The sequence below is a fragment of the Callospermophilus lateralis genome, unplaced genomic scaffold (genome assembly GCF_048772815.1).
Source record: "Callospermophilus lateralis isolate mCalLat2 unplaced genomic scaffold, mCalLat2.hap1 Scaffold_831, whole genome shotgun sequence".
In the NCBI taxonomy this organism is placed as follows: domain Eukaryota; kingdom Metazoa; phylum Chordata; class Mammalia; order Rodentia; family Sciuridae; genus Callospermophilus; species Callospermophilus lateralis.
This window is the reverse complement of record NW_027516379.1, coordinates 594,039-611,375: the sequence shown is the minus strand read 5'-3', so window position 1 is coordinate 611,375 and position 17,337 is coordinate 594,039. Positions and strand designations below refer to the sequence as shown.

The following is a 17,337-nucleotide window of genomic DNA, read 5'->3' as shown; positions in this document are numbered from 1 at the left end:
AAATAGAGCAGGGAAAGGAATGTTTAGTGTCAACCATTGTTGCCAAGTTAAAATGTCTTGAATTGATTCCAAGTGCCATAGCACAGTACAATATTAACATTTTATATATTTTTTAGAAATTTGTTCTACCTTCATTTTTATAAATGTATGAGCATTTTTAAATTTTTTTGTAATACCCACATTTTTTAAATGTTTATAACCTTTCTTAGAGTGTGAAGGGAATGTCTTATAGTAGTTGAAATATTTTTTTTAAGTTAGTGTTATGGAAATTTCTAGAACATCATCCTTATTTTTTGTATAACACCATTCCCTGTAGGAAAAAACAATAGAATCTGAAGTCTGAGATTTGAGAAGTCAAGATCTAAACTTATTTTGCCACTGGCCTGAGGGATTACAAATGAATAACTGTAAGATCAGGCACAAGATTACCTCACTGACATGTGGAGAATTTTCAGTAATAATTATAAATGAAACTATGTCAGGACGTTTGAAGTGGTGGCAGTAAATGTGGCAGGAAAAATGCAGTTTATTCTTCTAGAATTCCCTGCGGGTCTCTAGAATTTCTTAGATATTCTTAAAATTTAGGAATTCTTAGAATTTTTTAAGAGGAGTCAATTTAAAAGTATTAGTGATCCTCCTCCCCCTCCCCCTCCCCCTCCCTCTCTCCCCTTCCTCCGTTTTTCAGTTGTAGGTGGACACAATACCTTTATTTTATTTATTTATTTTATGTGGTGCTGAGGATTGAACCCAGTGCCTTGTACGTGCCACTGAGCCACAACCCCAGTCCATCCCTCAGTTTTCTTTGTCCTGCACTCCCTTGACAGACAACTATGCTTGTGTAAATATTATTTATATTTAATATAGCACAAATGGTGCTATAGATAAATACATATACATTTTGAACATCCAATACTACTTTAATTAATATGCCTTTTAGCTATGGTGGGTAATATACCTTGAGACTCAGATTAGAAAATTATATATTTTCCTGTGTAACACTGCACAGGGGACTTTTCCTTTTGTGTCAATATACCTGTTTATCATCTAGTTATACCTGTTTATTATTTAGCATATAGTTCTATGACATTAAGTAAACTTCACAGTGTTGTGGCACTGTCCTCAGTATCCATCTCATCTTGCAGAAATGACTTCCCATTACTCACCGCAGTTCCTGACAATCACCTTTCTACTTTTTGTCTCTATGATTTTGACTCCTCTAGATATCTCATATAAGTGGAATTATGGGGTTTATTTTTTTGTGACTGGCTTATTTCACTTAGCATACTGTCCTCAAAGTTCATCCTTGTGGTAACATTGTCGGAATTTCCTTCCTTTTTAAGACTGAGTAATATTCCATTGTATGTATGTACCAATTTTGTTTGTCTTTTCATCTGTTACTGGACACTTGGGTTGCTTCCACCTTTTGGCTGTTGTAAACACTACTACTGTGAACATGGGTTTACAATTTTCTATTCTAGTCCATGCTTTTAATTCTTTGGGGTTTCTACCCAGAAATGGAATTGTTGGATTATATGTAACTCTATGTTTAATTTATTAAGTAAACACCATACTACTGTTTTTCCACACCAGCTGTACTATATACAGTAACATTAACAGTGTACAATGGTCCAATTTTCCACATCCTCATCAACATTTATGAAAATAGCTTTTTGAAAATAGCCATCCTAATGAGTATAAAATGGTATATCATGGTTTTAATTTGCACTTTCCCAATGATTAAACATGTTGGGATCTTTTCATGTGCTTCTTGTCCATTTATATATCTTCTTTAGAAAAATATCCATTCAGGTTCTTTGCCTTTTGTTGTTGTGTTGTTGCTGCAGGGTTGGGAGGATCCTGGGGATTTAACTTAGGGGCACTTGACCACTGAGCCACATCCTCAGCCTTGTATTTTATTTAGAGACAGGGTCTCACTGAGTTGCTTACCACCTTGCTATTGATGAGGCTGGCTTTGAACCCACAATCCTTCTGCCTCAGCCTCCCAAACCACTGGGATTTCAGGTGTGCACCCTGAACCTGGCTGCCTATTTTTTAATTGGGTTGTTTTTTATTGTTGAGTTTTAAGCATTCTTTATATATTCTGGATGTTAATTCCACATCAGGTATATGATTTGCAAATACTTTCTCTCATTCTGTGGGATCCTGTCATTTTATTGTCCATTGATGCAAAACAATTTTTAATTTCGATGGTCCAATTTATTTTATTTTAGCTTTTTAAAAAATTTTTTTGGTACCAGTGATTGAACCCAGGGGTGCTTATCCACTGAGCCATATCCCCATCCTTTTTTATTTTTTTATTTTGAGACAGAGTCTCGCTAGAACCTCAGTAAGTTGCTGAGGCTGGCTTTGAATTCAGGATCCTCCTTCCTCAGCCTCCCAAACCACTGGGATTACAGGCATGCACCACCATGCAAAGCTATTTTATTCTTTTGTTGCCTATTGTCAGTCAGTATTTAAGAATAAAAAGTGAAAGATACTAATAAATATTTCTTCTCTATTTGAAACATATTTTACTTTTGATTGTAAAAATGATCTCTATCCTCTATTAACATGCATGCATGAACAGACAGTCCTATCTATGTATAATCGAATAAGTAAATTAACATTTTGGAACAGTTCAATTTTAGGTGCTTTTCCTGTTTCCAGACATTTTCTTGAAGCAAGCAAACTAGCTAATGGTTTTTAATTTTTTCTAGCTAAATGCAGATAATGAAAGAGAAGAAGGAGAAGAGTTTGAAGACAATATGGATGTTTTTGATGACAGCAGTTCCAGTCCTTCTGGTACCTTAAGAAATTATCCACTCACCTGCAAAGTTGTTTATTCCTACAAGGTTTGTATTAAGATATTGCTGATATTAAATTGTGACAAACCTAAAGATACATGTGACTGTGTCTACCCAGCTTCTCACAGGACACCTAGCATAATGTTAGTATTCAGTTAATATCTAAAGGAACGAAACATAATGATGAAGAGTTTAAGCTCTGATATTAGATTTCTTGAGTTAAATCCTGTCTCACTGCTTATGAACTACATGAGGTTACTCTAGTCAGCCTTTTAATTTCTATGAGCCTCAGTTTCCTTATCTACATGATGGGGATAATATTGTAAAATAAATGTGAAGATTAAATGAGAGATTACCTTTATAGCAAAGCACTTGGCATAGTACCTAGTTCAGTAAATACAGTATATTCAGTAAATACAGCTCTTACCCTTACTCTCTATTGCCTGCTTGGCATAAACCCTCCATTAGAATGAACCTCAAAATTCATATCAAAATAAAATTGTTTCCCAAAGCAGTTTTTAATACTTTGCCTTTACTCATCCTAATATAATTCCCTCTTGTCCATATTGAGCAGGAAATCTGGATTAACAGATGCCAGAATTTCCAAACTTGGTTTGGTATAATAGTTCTTACTCTCTCTCATCCTTTCCTGCTTATCCAATTACTTTATATTCAACACAAAGTAAATGGTGTTTCAATTTTCCAGTTCCTTTCTTTCCCTCACTCCCACATTCAGTCTGTCAGCCAGTCCTGTTGTGCCCACCTCCACAACATATCCTGAATCTATTCACTTTTCACCATATTTACTGCTCTCATCTTTATCTAGGCCGTTTCTTTGATTGTTATAAGATGGGGATGAGCCCTCATAATTAGGCTTCTTTGACACTAGCTTCCCAACGATCCATTTTCCAGCTACAATTATTTTTTACATATAAAGGAGTTAATTCCATCCCCTTTTCTAAAAAAAACCCTTTTTAAGCTTTAAATGTTAATTCCATTCCTTTTCCTAAAAAACCGTTCCCAGCCCGAACTCTTCACTGGAATCCGTAATGTCTAGCCTGATCGGACTACAGGCATTCTCCCCAGCTTTATGTCAGGCCATTCCTCCACTTCACACACTCAGTACACTGGCCACTCTGGCTGCCTTTCTGGCTTCAAAAGTACCAGGTTCCTTCCTGAGTACACATCTTTGCACTTGTTGTTCCCTCTGATTAGAACTGTGTCTCCCCATATATCTGTTGACTGCCCTTATCTTCATTGTAGTTCAACTCAAATAGCCTCCAAAGGTCACCTCAGCCACCTAAACACATAGCTAGCTCTTTACTACTCTATCCCATAACACTGTTTTGTTCACCATACTGTCATCTCTCACTCAACTACGGGAATATGATCTGAGAAATGCAGCATTTGGTGACTTTATCGTCATTCAAACATTGTAGAGTGAGCTTATACGAATCTAGATGGTATAGCCTAATAGACACCTAGCCTGTGTGGTAGAGATATATTATTTCTGTTCATCAGACCATGACGAACAAAACAACATGAGATTAAATCAAGCACAAGATAAACTCATGCAATCCAAAGATGCAATAAACGTGACATGTACAAGGCTACTGTTGGCCAGCATAAATTGTTTTACAGTAAACTTGTTTTTTTAGTAAGTAGAGATTACACACCAAAATAATGATTAAAAGTATATTAAATATAAACTAATACCTAGTTGTTTATTATCATTATCAAATACTATATACTATACATAATTATGTGTGCTGTACATATATATGATTGGCAGCATGGTGGATTTGTTTACACTAATGATGCCACAGACATATGAATAATATGTTATACTGTGACATCATGATGGCTACAATGCTGTTTTTTAATTTTTCATCTCCATTATAATTTTATGGGACCACCATATATGTGTGATCCAGTGTTGACCAAAATGTCATTATGTGGTACATGACTGTATAGCTCTTAGTGCCAGCCAGATTAAGTCTTACTTGTCTTCATATTTCTTTGCCTGGTTCCCCATTAAAGGCTTATGAAAGTATAAACTTTGTGTTTGTACCTTTTCTGTGTCATGAGCTCCTGGGACAATGCCTGGCACACAGTGGGTCTTGGATTAATAATTGTGAAATTAATAAGTGAATGATGTAAGGAAGGCATGAGCAAATGAATCCTTTTCTGGCCCCTATACTGATAGAGAAAGCAAGAGGAAAAGGTTAATGCTAAGGAATAACAACAGAGGGACTGTTCTGAGAGACTCTTTAACTGTCATACACTGGGCACTCTCACTCCACGCCCCAGTCCTGTGTTGCCAAAAGCTGGCATTATAAACTTTTCAGTATCAGCTATTCCTGGGTTTTTTGAGTTTAACATCATTTCATTATATTTAAATTCATAATACTTGCTGTTTTCTTTAAAAAACTAGGGTTTTTCCTAGTGTACATTGTTTTGATAATGTTTTGAAATTTTGAAATCATCTTCTAAGAAATTTGGGGATATTTTACAGGACATTTTTAAACTAGGGTTCAGAATGTTTTCTGATATCACCTCTCCTTGTTATATTTACATGAAAGTTTCAAAACTAATTAAGATCCTTAGATGGAGAGAGTTCTAAGTGTCTAAATTGTTTTAAACAGCTCACATTCAGGCTGGGGTTGTGGCTCAGTGGCAGAACGCTCACCTAGCACGTGCAAGACCTGGGTTTAATCCTTAGCACCACATAAAAATAAATAAATAAAATAAAGATATTGTGTCCAACTACAATTAAAAAATAAATATTAAAAAAAAAACAGCTCACATTCACCCATTGATCTATCACAGTACCTCCATTAATCTATCCCAGATACGTCTCTGTGAAACCAGACTATCAGAATCTATTTAGGGCTGAGTGCAGTGGTGCATGCCTGTAATCCCAGCAGTTCAGGAGACTGAGGCAGGAGGATCATGAGTTCAAAGCCATCCTCAGTAATTAGCAAGGCCCTAAGCAACTCAGTGAGACCCTATCTCTAAACAAAATATAAAAAGGGGCTGGGGATGTGGCTTAGTAGTGAAGCGCCCCTGGGTTCAATCCTCAATACAAAAAAAAAAAACAAACAGAATCTATTTAGTCAGTTAATCATGAGCTAAAACTGAGTGCACAATATGTGATAACTTTTGTGATATAAGAATTAATATGACACTATCCCTGCCATCCAGGAATAGACAGACTACGCAGTAGTTAAATAAATTTTACAGACAAGATGGCATTTAAATTAAATCATAATCTAGACTTTTCTAGGTAGAGAGAGAAGATAGGGAAAGGAAGGATCCTTCTAAGCAAAGGGAACAGCAGATATGGAAACTGGGATGAGAGGATAGGGTGTTGAGAACAGTTTACTTTTGGATGTGTAGGAGCGCTGAGAGGTGGGGAGTAACAGAAGATCTAAAGGCATTTGCTGTCAGATAATAAAGGGCCTTGTATACTAGGCTCAGGAGTTCGGTTTTTATTCTGGACTTTAAGGAGATAACTTTGGTATTTGTGTAGAAACTCAGGAGGATAAATTAGAATAGAGAGATCAGTTGGGCACAGTGGCCCAGGCCCATAGTCCCAACTACTTGGAATGCTGAAGCAGGAGGAAGATGGCTTGAAACCGGGGTATTCAAGGCCATCCTCATAGCAAAACTCCATTGCAATGAATGAATGAATGGAAAAAAGAGAAAAAGATTGACTTTGAGCCTAATCATGATTTCTGTGGCCTACACCAATAAAAAAGGACTAGATGAACCTGGTGAGAACACAGAAAAGCTATATTTAATATTCAGATTCAAAAGCTTTAAAAGTATTCATAACTTTTAACCTTATTAATATCCATCCTAAGGAAATGAGCCACAATATAGAAAATGCTTTACATACAAAATATTCTTTCAGGGTTTGGGATATAGTTCAATGGTAGAGTGCCTACCTAGCAATGTGTGAGGCCCTAGGTTTGATCCCCAGTACTGCAACAACACAAAAGTGTTCTTTCATTATCTTCTACTTTATAATAGCTCACAGTTTGCTATGGAGTTTTGTAACAGACTGAAACATATTAGGACTTAAGGAGACATTGTGAGACCTTGCATATATTTAATAGCCATTGACTGACCACTTGCTGCCTATAGTTGGAATAAGTGAGAAATACAGTCCCCGCCTTAAGTCATTCTAATAGGGAACTCATAAGGACTAGCAGTGAGCTAGAGCACCATGGTAGTCAGTGTGTGATGGACTCATGGAGTCTTAATGAAAGGAAGAAGCAACTGGCTCATTGCCAGTGGTCTGAGAAAGAGAGCTGGGCCACAAGTCATGAGAAGCTACTGCTTCTTTGTTCATTTCAATCTCTTCAATAACCCTACAAAGAAGATATTATCAGAAAACACCATTTATTCAACAAACAATTACTTGAGCATCTCTTTATACAAATACTTTGCTCTTTCTAGGGCCTGTGATGTAGCACTGATCAAAACAGACAAAAATCTGTCTTTATGGCACTTATGTTCTGGTAGAAAAAAAGAAAGAAAGAAAACTGAGACTCAGATGGTCTCTTTCCCATAGAAACAAGACTGAAACTAGACTTTTATACCTATAATAATCTAATCCATTCATCAGATAGGAAAGCTGGAACAGAGCAGGACAGACAAAAGGAGCAGCCGGGTATAAGCATAGAAGCAAGAGAGACATGGTGCACCTAGACCACAGGGAAGAGTGTGCTGGTCCAGGGTACCCCGAGGCTCACAGGGCCCAGACTCTAGGTCTTGATTGCCATGTAGAGGAAAACCTTGTACAAAAGTTGTCATTGGTGTGTGGTGTCAGCACAGTCATGCTAGTGTCTGCTTCTGCTAGAAGACTCCTGCTGCACTGGGCCTCAATGGCTGTTGCACAAGGACAGCAACATATCCTGCTTTGCTCTCACACAGGGTAGAGACTGGTATGGTTGTATTGAGACTTTTTAAGTCTTGGCATGTAATTTAGGAAAACGGCTTTACTACAGAAGTACCTTTTACTGGTATATTCAGGACACAATGTGGTTTCAGAGTAGCAAAGAAATTCCATTGGAAAAGCTATCAAGAGTAAATGTGGACCAACACTAATTATCTCATTCAACAATTTATCCAATGCTTAAATCCTGAAATTGCCCATATTTACCTCCTGTTGACTAATGATCTTGGCAGTGTCACATGGCCCTCTCGTATGCTGTCTTTTTTGTAGGATGATGTTTTTGTATATGCTGAATTAATTATATAAAAAATATCCTCCAAGCTATTTGGCTTTTTTTATTTCAAGAACAGTAATAACTTACCTATCACTCTTCAGACTAAATGTTATAAAACATCTTCTTTTTTAATAGAGAATCTTTATCATATAGACTTAACTCATTTAATTCCAAATTTTAAGATGCATTAAGCCTGATTTTTCTTTTTTACAAAGAGTGCTGCACGTCCACATCCCAATAAATAATAAAGAACTAAATTATTTTCCTCAAAAAAGAATAATTGAGGCCAAAATTGACTCTACTGCTGTGTATAACTATGAAGAACAAATTTTTAAAAAGAGTAAATGAGACAATTTCTATCAGGTCCCCTCTCATCCTGCAGGAGTTCTGTCTCTTTTCTTTTCAATTAAATAAATTCTCTTTTACACTTAAAAAAAAGTAAATAAGTGGGTTTCATATATTGACATAAGAGGTAATTTACTTAAAATCTGGTCCTGGAGTGGCTGGGGATATAGCTCAGTGGTAGGGTATTTGCCTAGCATGTGTGAGGTTTTGGGTTCAAACCCTAATACTGAGGGGAGAAAATCTAGTCTTATAGTATTCTCTGGTTTATCACCCATTTTCAAGACTGTTTTTGTCTTAAGGAGCTATGGTAGCTTCAGAATCTGGGTTTTGATGAAATGTTTAAAGCTTGCAAAATGTGGAGTGAATCATAGAAACTGACTAACTTTCTTGCCCAATTTTTGCTTGTGTAACTTGGAGATATTTTACACTTTGAAATTGTGAGATTTGAAAAACTATATGGTCTCAGTTGACAATTTTAACTGATCTTGGGACTTGGGGGAAGCTTTTAAGGCTTTTACCAGAGAGCCAGAAGATACTCACAAGGCCACCTGTTAATATGACATACAAGGCTCTTTAGGAAGCAAAGCCAAACAGACTCTCCAACCCCTCTGTGGAGCCTCTGAGAGTCTCCTCTCAGGTTTAGTTGTCCTAAGGGAAAATCTGGTGACTGGTGCTATCAGGGACAATAAAGCCATCACAGATTGTGTAGAACCTCTAAGGATCAACCCAGTCTTCATACTAATATTGGAGCATAATCCAAATTTTGCCTGATCTCAATCATGGCCTTTCCCACAATTTTCCTCTTTGGGCCACTATTTTATAGCAATTCCAGATCAACCCTCGGCATTGCTTAACCTCCATCCAATCCATGTACATAGCCCTTTGCATTTTCCATGCACCTCCATGGTAGCCTTTGGTAGCACTTCCGTTTCAGTGCCTTCTCCTCTGCCTGTGCTTCCCAAGTCGTCATGGTTCTGTGCTTATTCATCCTACATTAACACCCCAATCCTCAAGAGAATGGCAGGACTGTCATTTTGAAGAAATGGAGGCTGAGTAACTTACCACTAGGTACCTGAGCTGAAGCTGGAACCCACATCCTTCACTTCCAGCCCAGTGCTGATCACTGATCTGATTGCCTCCTGAGGATCCAGTTTTAGTTGCAGTTTTATTTTGTTTCATTTTTTTAGAGTAAAACTTCACCTCATTATGATAGTTTTACAGCATTGAAATTTTTGTTTCTCAAAATCATTTCAATATTTTTATCCCCAGTTTTTGTTCTGACCAGCTCACATCTGCTCTTTATCTAACCTTTTTAATTTTGTCCATGACCATCCTCCATTGCAGGCTTCTCAACCAGATGAGTTGACCATTGAGGAACATGAGGTGTTAGAAGTGATTGAAGATGGAGATATGGAAGACTGGGTAAAGGTATATTCCTTTGCTCATATCGCCCCTCTTGTGACATTTTTAGGAGTTTGTTTTGGTTCTTATTATGTCCGGTCCAAACCTTTGTGTGTGCAAACCTGTTTTGTAACCATGTCTTTTACCCAGGCTCGAAATAAAGTTGGCCAAGTGGGTTATGTGCCAGAAAAGTACCTACAGTTTCCCACCTCGAACAGCCTACTGAGCATGCTGCAGTCCTTGGCCGCTTTGGACAGTCGGTCACACACATCCAGCAATTCCACGGAAGCAGAACTCGTTTCAGGCAGCCTCAACGGAGATGCCAGTGGTAAAGACTGAAACAAGGCACACTTTATTTGGTCACATTTGACCTAAACTGTATTACCCTAGGAGTAAGCCTTCAGTAGGTTAAAAAGCACTTTCTTCCTGTTTTTTGTTTCCCTGTTTTGATGACAGTGAGTAAAAAAATTACAACTTTGAGTGGTGCTCTCTGAGTTGACATGTGAGCATAGGGGTGGTTGCAAAAGCAGCCTTGACTGTCTTTGTTCTTAACCAGATTTGTCTCTCTCTTGCTTTCTAGTCTGTTTTGTGAAAGCACTTTATGATTATGAGGGCCAAACAGATGATGAGCTATCTTTTCCTGAGGGAGCAATCATTTGTATCTTGAACAAAGAGAACCAAGATGACGATGGCTTCTGGGAAGGGGAATTCAATGGGCGGATTGGAGTGTTTTCATCGGTGCTAGTTGAAGAACTTTCAGCCTCAGAAAATGGTGATACTCCATGGATGAAAGAGATTCAGGTACCAGAGTGGGGAGAGCTGAATTTTATAATGTTTAAAGGGATGGAGGTGTGGCTCAGTGGTGGAATGTTTACCTAGTACGTTCAAGGTTTGATCCCTAGCACTGCTGAAAAGAAGAAAAGAACAGCTGCTTTAAAACATGATTAAAGAAAATAACTCCCTAGGGTCTCTTGAACCAGGCAAAAGTGGGTTGCAGTCTCTCTGCCTCACCCTCCCTGTTCCAGTCCTCAATTGCCAGATGTCTATATAGCTGAATTTCAGAAACCAGAGACTTGACGGTCAGACCCTTGTGGGATATGACCCTATTATGCCTTCATTCTTCTGCATTCTGTGAATCTATTAACCAAAATACTAAATCGTATATAGCATATCAAAGGTTGGTTTGGTGGAGAGAGAAAAAACAAATCAGAGAGAGAATGTGTTATGTCCATGGTTAGTTTATGTGGTACAACTCTGAGGTAGCTCTTTGTTCTATCACACTCAGAGCCCTACCACATAACCCAGGGCCTGCCAGAGCCCCTGTCCCACAATAAAGGGGCTGTAAGGTTTTGCTCATCAGTAGGAAACTTGCATTTACAGGAAGTCCTAATTTATTCAGTTCAGTTTTTCTCTGGGGATCTGTTACAGCAGCCTGGCAGATAGAAGAATAAAGTGTTTGCCAATCTTGTTTGCGTGATAATAACTTAGCCTCACATACAAGAAGCTCAGCCAGTTATTGTATCTTCATATGTAAAAACAGTACAATTTGTCCCCTTTTTTGTTCTTCCTTAGCTTTGTTGAATTGACTAATTTATCATATTTTCAATTAAAAAAGAAAAGTTTAGAGAATGGTTTGAATTGGTAACTGTTTGAAGATAAACTAAAATCAGTAATATAATGAGATCTATGATAGGAAACTGTTAAATGCATCATGAAACAGTTTGGGGTAGTTATTTTAGGTCTATTTGCTGATGAGCAAAAGGCTGACAAGCTTTAACAGTCATAATTTAGTCCCAGAGAAAAGGAATGTGTGTTCAGCAGCAGAGAAGAAGCCAGCTCTCTTTCCTGAGGCCAAGAGCACCTGGTAACCTTGCCTCCTTCCATGCAGATCTCTCCTTCCCCCAAGCCGCAAACATCCCTGCCTCCGCTACCGCTGTATGACCAGCCTTCCAGCAGTCCTTACCCCAGCCCGGATAAGAGGAGTGCCCAGCTCTTCCCCCGTCTCCTTCAACAAATGGTAAGGGTCCTCTGGGCAGGGTCTGAGTGCATTTTATTGCACAACAGCACATAAATTGAGCTTTTTAATTCTCTCCCTTAGAAAATAGCCTCCATGCTGAGTCACCAGGATTCTCACAGGCATCAAGGCATACTCCTGAGACCTCATATGGCAAACTCCTGCCTGTAAGTCTCCTAGCTGGCAGGGTTATAGAATGCATAGTTCTTCCAAATCAAAATCAGCCCCTGTGTGTTGCCAAACAAGGATGAAATGAATTTGGGAAGGTAAAAAGATTGATTGAGGGGCTGGGGTTGTGGCTCAGAGGTAGAACGCTCGCCTAGCATGCATGAGTCACTGGGTTCAATCCTCAGCACCACATAAAAATAAAATTTTGTGTCCACCTATAACTAAAAAATAAATTTAAAAAAAGAGCGATTAAAAAGGCTAAGTGGGTTATGTGCCAGAAAAGTATCTACAGTTTCCCACCTCAAACAGCCTCGACAGCTCTAAAGTCAATTCATCTTGGATCATTTAGTTTATACTGGAACACTTCTCACTGACATGGTAAGATCACAAGATAACCACTGTGCAGGTGTATTTCAATTGTATTTCAAGCTCTAGGAACATTGAAGTAGTATAATTGTAACATAAAAACAATTGTTTTAGCAAGTGTTTATTAAGAATCTATTTTCCAGGCCGTATTTGCCTCTTTGAGGAGCATTGAAATACACTAAATGACCTCAAAGAACTCCTGTTCTCAGGGATATATTCTGACAAATAGTTACCTATGCTCACCCTTCACTTTACTGCCATCTTAGTTCCACTACCACTCCTCTTCAAGGTCATGGCTTTCATACTGGTAATCCAGTGGACCCTTTGCAATTCTGTTTTCCTTGACCTTTATCACCATTTCTTGAACCACTAGGTTGATTCATTAAGCAGATGTGCTTTGAGTTCCTTATTAATGACTTGGGTCTTAATATTTTTTTTTATACTGGGGAATAAATCCAGGGGCACTATACCACTGAGTTATAGCCCCAGCCCTTTTTATTTATTTATTTTTTCAGACAGAGTCTTACTAAATTGCTCAGGCTGGCCTCAACTTGTGATACTCATGCCTCAACCTCCTGGGTAGTTGGGATTACAGGCTGGGCCACCACACCTGGCAGGGACTTGGGTCTTGATTCTAAATGTGATTGAAAGCCATTGTGAGGTATGAAGCAGGGCAGTGTTGTGATTTGTTTTGTATTTTAAACACATATTTATGGCTACCAAGTGGAGACCAATAAAAGGTGGCAGAACTGATACAGGAGCCATTAGGAGGATGTAGCAGTTGTCCAAGCAAGAGGCATTAGTAACATGGGCTGGTGGGTAAGAGTAGAAATGGAGAAATCGGGGCTAATTTTCTTGTCCACCACACTTTGCTGGCTGGCTCTATACTATACCTCCAGCTCTTCCTTTTCATTGACCTTAGCAGGTTTCTCCTCCTCTCTCCATCTCTGCTGATACTTTTCATGATCCTGTCCCTAGACTGCTTCTCTTGAAGTCATTCAACATATTCTCCCCAAGTTACCTATTCCCATGACTGTGAGAACCAAATCCCAGAATCATGTCTCTCAGTGAGTTTCAGACTTGTGGTAATCTCAACTTATATGTCTGAGACCAACCCCCAAAACTCAGCAAAAATTAGTGAATTACCTTCCCTCCAAGACATGTTCCTTCTTCCATTTTGCCTGTCTTGGTGAATGGATCCTCTATCCTACCAGTGCTCTGGAGGCATTCCTCAGACCTTCCTGGCCTACCTGCAGTCATCACCAGGTCTTGCCAGGTTTACCTTGGATACAGGTCTCAAAACTCTTCACTGTTCTGCTTCCACCATTCCTGGTATCTAGTTCAGCTCACATCAGCCTTCATTCTGAAAAGTCTGGAAAGTCTCCTATGTTGTCAGCTCACTTGTCCTGTTGCCCACTTCCAATCTCTTCTCCAAACTGTTATCTGAGACATCTTTTCATGGATCTGATATGCCTTACAATCCATCAAAGACTCCCCTGCCTACAGAGTAAAGCCCAGATTTCTTTTTTTTAAATATAGGGTTTTTTTAATATTTATATTTTAGGTGTAGATGGACACAACACAATGCCTTCATTTTTATGTGGTGCTGAAAATCAAACCCGGGTCCCACCCATGCTAGGCAAGTGCTCTACGCTGAGCTACAATCCCAGCCCAAGCCCAGATTTCTTATAACATGTCTCAACAAGGCCCTTCATTTCTTGCCCCAGCCTGCCTCTCCAGCCTTCTCTCTTAGAACTGACTCCCAAGACATGCTGAAATGTCTTATTTCCCTAAGTATTGCGCTCTTGCCTTCCAGGCTTTAGCTGTGGAGAAGGATTTTAGGGCTTTAGTAACTGTTGTGCCCAGGGCTTTTAGCCCAGGCAGCAGTCTCATTTGTAGACTTGACATTTCATCCAGAACAGTACCTGCTTTTCGGGGTGGGAAATTTACACTGAAAGTATGTGCCCATGTCATTGGATAGAGGACTGGTTGGACTTTGCAGATGCTCCAGCCTGAGTCTGGAAGCTGACTTACAAACCAAGACTTTGTTCTTTACTCAGGTCCGAGCGGCTCCCCCTCCACCCACACAGAACCACCGAAGGCCAGCAGAGAAGATGGAGGATGTGGAGATCACAATGGTGTGACTATGGGCTTGCCCTTTGTTACCGCTACAATCAAGGCCAGGCTTGGAGTTTGGCCCATCCTGTTGTTTAGGCACCTTTGCATGATGGTGACTCTTTAACAGAGCAAAACCAAGGCAGATTCTCTGTGACTGGGTGGCCTGGTGAACTCCTCCCATGTTTTGAATATTTTGTGCCTTTTTTTGTTGTTGTCATTTTCTATGTCATCTGTCCTACCATAGCACAAATCCTAGTGGGCCCTAGAAGCAGAGGGGAGTAGCCCTCATGCCTAACAATGGTCCATTTTTATAGGAGATTCCAGACCAGGCCTCATTCCAGGGAATAGTCACAGAATTCTGATCATGTGTGCTCGTACAGTATATTACTGTGGCCACAAGGATGTGGCAAAAATCTCATCATTCTTCAAGTGGCTTTTGCTCATCTGATTAAGTATTAATCAGATTCTGTTGGCTCCAAAAGGAAACAGAAGGAGGGATTCAGGAGAGGCTGGCTCCTCCCCGAAGTTCGTCCCCAGATGAAGAGTGAAACCATACCGGGAAAAAGTGGACTGCCCATTGCATTAGCGCCAGTTGCATTAACGCACATCTCTTCCACAACTAACAGATTTAAAATAATAACAGTGTCCTTTGTATTAATATTTATGCCATTCATTTAGTATTAGTGGGGCTAACCTGGAGGGGGCTAAACTAGTAGCCTCATCTTGCCCATCACATAGACTAATAGAAAGGAGGCTACGGCCACAGCAGAGATGGAGCTTCCAGATCTGAAATGAGCCGGTTTAATGTTCTTTTTGTCTTTGGACATTTTTCAACTCAGTTTTTACAGCATATACTCTTCTGACCAATATCTTTAGAACCTGAGTGTCTGATAAATTAAGGACACATGGCTGCTTGTTGAGCTTCTCTATCGGGGAGGTCCCTAGCACTATTTTGTTCAAAAGCTAGTGCACTGACCCAGACAGCCTGGTCGCTGTTGGTATAGACAAGCTGTCACTCATGAATAATGCAGCTCCAGGTCCTCCCTGATGCTTCCTAGGAAGGAAGAACATGTGGGCCTGTGGAGGAAACTAGCTTCCTGAGCAAGAAAAGACTCTGACTGCACATCCCACACAAGTGCAGACTGATGAGGAAGAGGAGCCTTCTGCGAGTCCCAGGAGAGCTGGGGGTGGGAGGGGTGCTCAGCAGTCTTCAGCACTGGGAACAGCGTGGGGCTCTGCTTTCCACCCATGGAAGGTAGGGAGTGTGTTACCTAGGGACTGAGGGAGGCTTGCCTGTTGCTTTTCTGTTTTGGCTAAGAAATCACATTTTTTAGAATTTAATCCAAAAGTTGTATTATGCTTTGAAAATCCCATCCCTCTTAAGAATCTTTAGAAACTTGAAATGCTCACCAAACATCCCTGTGGGATTTTTGACAAAATGTAGGGTCTGAACCGAAGAAGTTTTCAGTTATTCATTTGATCACTTCAGTAACAATACCCCTTGACTGTTGGCTATGGTTTTGGTTTTTCGCATTTTGTAAACTGTTGATCTACTTGAGGTCTTCTTATGTTTATCAAACTTATTCTTAAGTTTAAAAAAGCAATTAAAAGGGTGGTTTTTTAAAGATTTTACAATTTGTGGAAATGTTACAAATCTAAAAAGTGCTTATTAAATAGAGCAGTTCAACTTGCCACCCAGTCTTCTACTCTTTCTTTAGCTAGCCAAATTATCCTTGAATTTGGATTTTTCACAACTTCAGAAAGTTGTTGAAGTCTTTTGTTAGATCTTAAAATGTTTCTTGGAAGAGCTGCTAATTTTATTTTTAAAAACAAAGTTGTAAAAATATGCCTCCGTTTTAAAAAAATAATCCCTCCCTCCAGGACATGTAACCCAGCATCACCATGCACAGGGCAGGGCTCAGAAGGAGTCTCTGTGCAGATGCGCTTTCTTTACAGTGGCTGTAAAAAATTTGTATTTATTATGTATAAAATATTGAATAATAAAAAAATGGAATTAAGTTTTCCAAGTTTCCTTTTAAAAAGGTTTGGTTCAACAGGCTTTTCCCAAAATACCATGTTTCTTACAAAGATACTCTTGGGCCCTCCTTTACAGCATTTAACAAATTCGGAGAGCAAGTAAATACACCATGGGACACAGACCCTGAGACCACTTTTGTGCCAGGTATGATATCCTGGGTCCTAAAGATGGAAAGAAATAACTAATGGTCTTTGCTTTCAAGGTTCTTTCCCAGTGGGGAAAAAAGACGGCTACATAACAATGAGGACAATATTATGAGACATGCTGGAAAGAAAGGGCAGCAGCATGCTGGTGAGCTAAGGAGGGAGCCTGGAGGATGTGACCACTGGCTTCCTGGATGTGGTCATTCTGGATGCTTCTCCCCTTTCCCACAGCTACATCCTACGAAGTAATGAACTGAGTGTGTATAAGGACATTTTATTGGTCCCAAGAAGGATATATCAAGTATGCAGCACAGGGTGGTCTCCACATACTCCTCACATCATTTCTCCCACCTCCTGGGTCCTCACCTTAATAACTGAGATCCTCGATAGTCTCCTGCTGTACAGGAACACACAGGTCCCTCAAGAGGCCTGTGTGAAGGGATGTGTGTGAGGTGTCCAGCCATAAATCTGGGACACAGAATATTTCCATCTTCTGCTTTCCCTGCAGTGCAGGCTGCTCACATTTGAGATGGCTGTTAGCACTGGAGGCTTAGTCTGTGACCAGGGGCAAAGTTCAGCTAATTGCCCCATCCCAGTGTCGCAGCTAACCGTAGGCCTCCTTCATCTTAGGAACAAGCTTGATGCGGGCAAGCCAGACTCCCAGCATATGGCTTGCAGCATTTCCTCTCTGACCCCACCACCC

General features: G+C 39.6%; 1 pseudogene; it reads left to right on the top strand.

The window, feature by feature from the left end:
* The window catches only part of LOC143388249 (F-BAR and double SH3 domains protein 2-like), a 126,297-nt pseudogene extending 111,818 nt beyond the window's left edge, over positions 1-14,479 (top strand).
* The last annotated feature ends 2,858 nt before the right edge of the window (positions 14,480-17,337 follow it).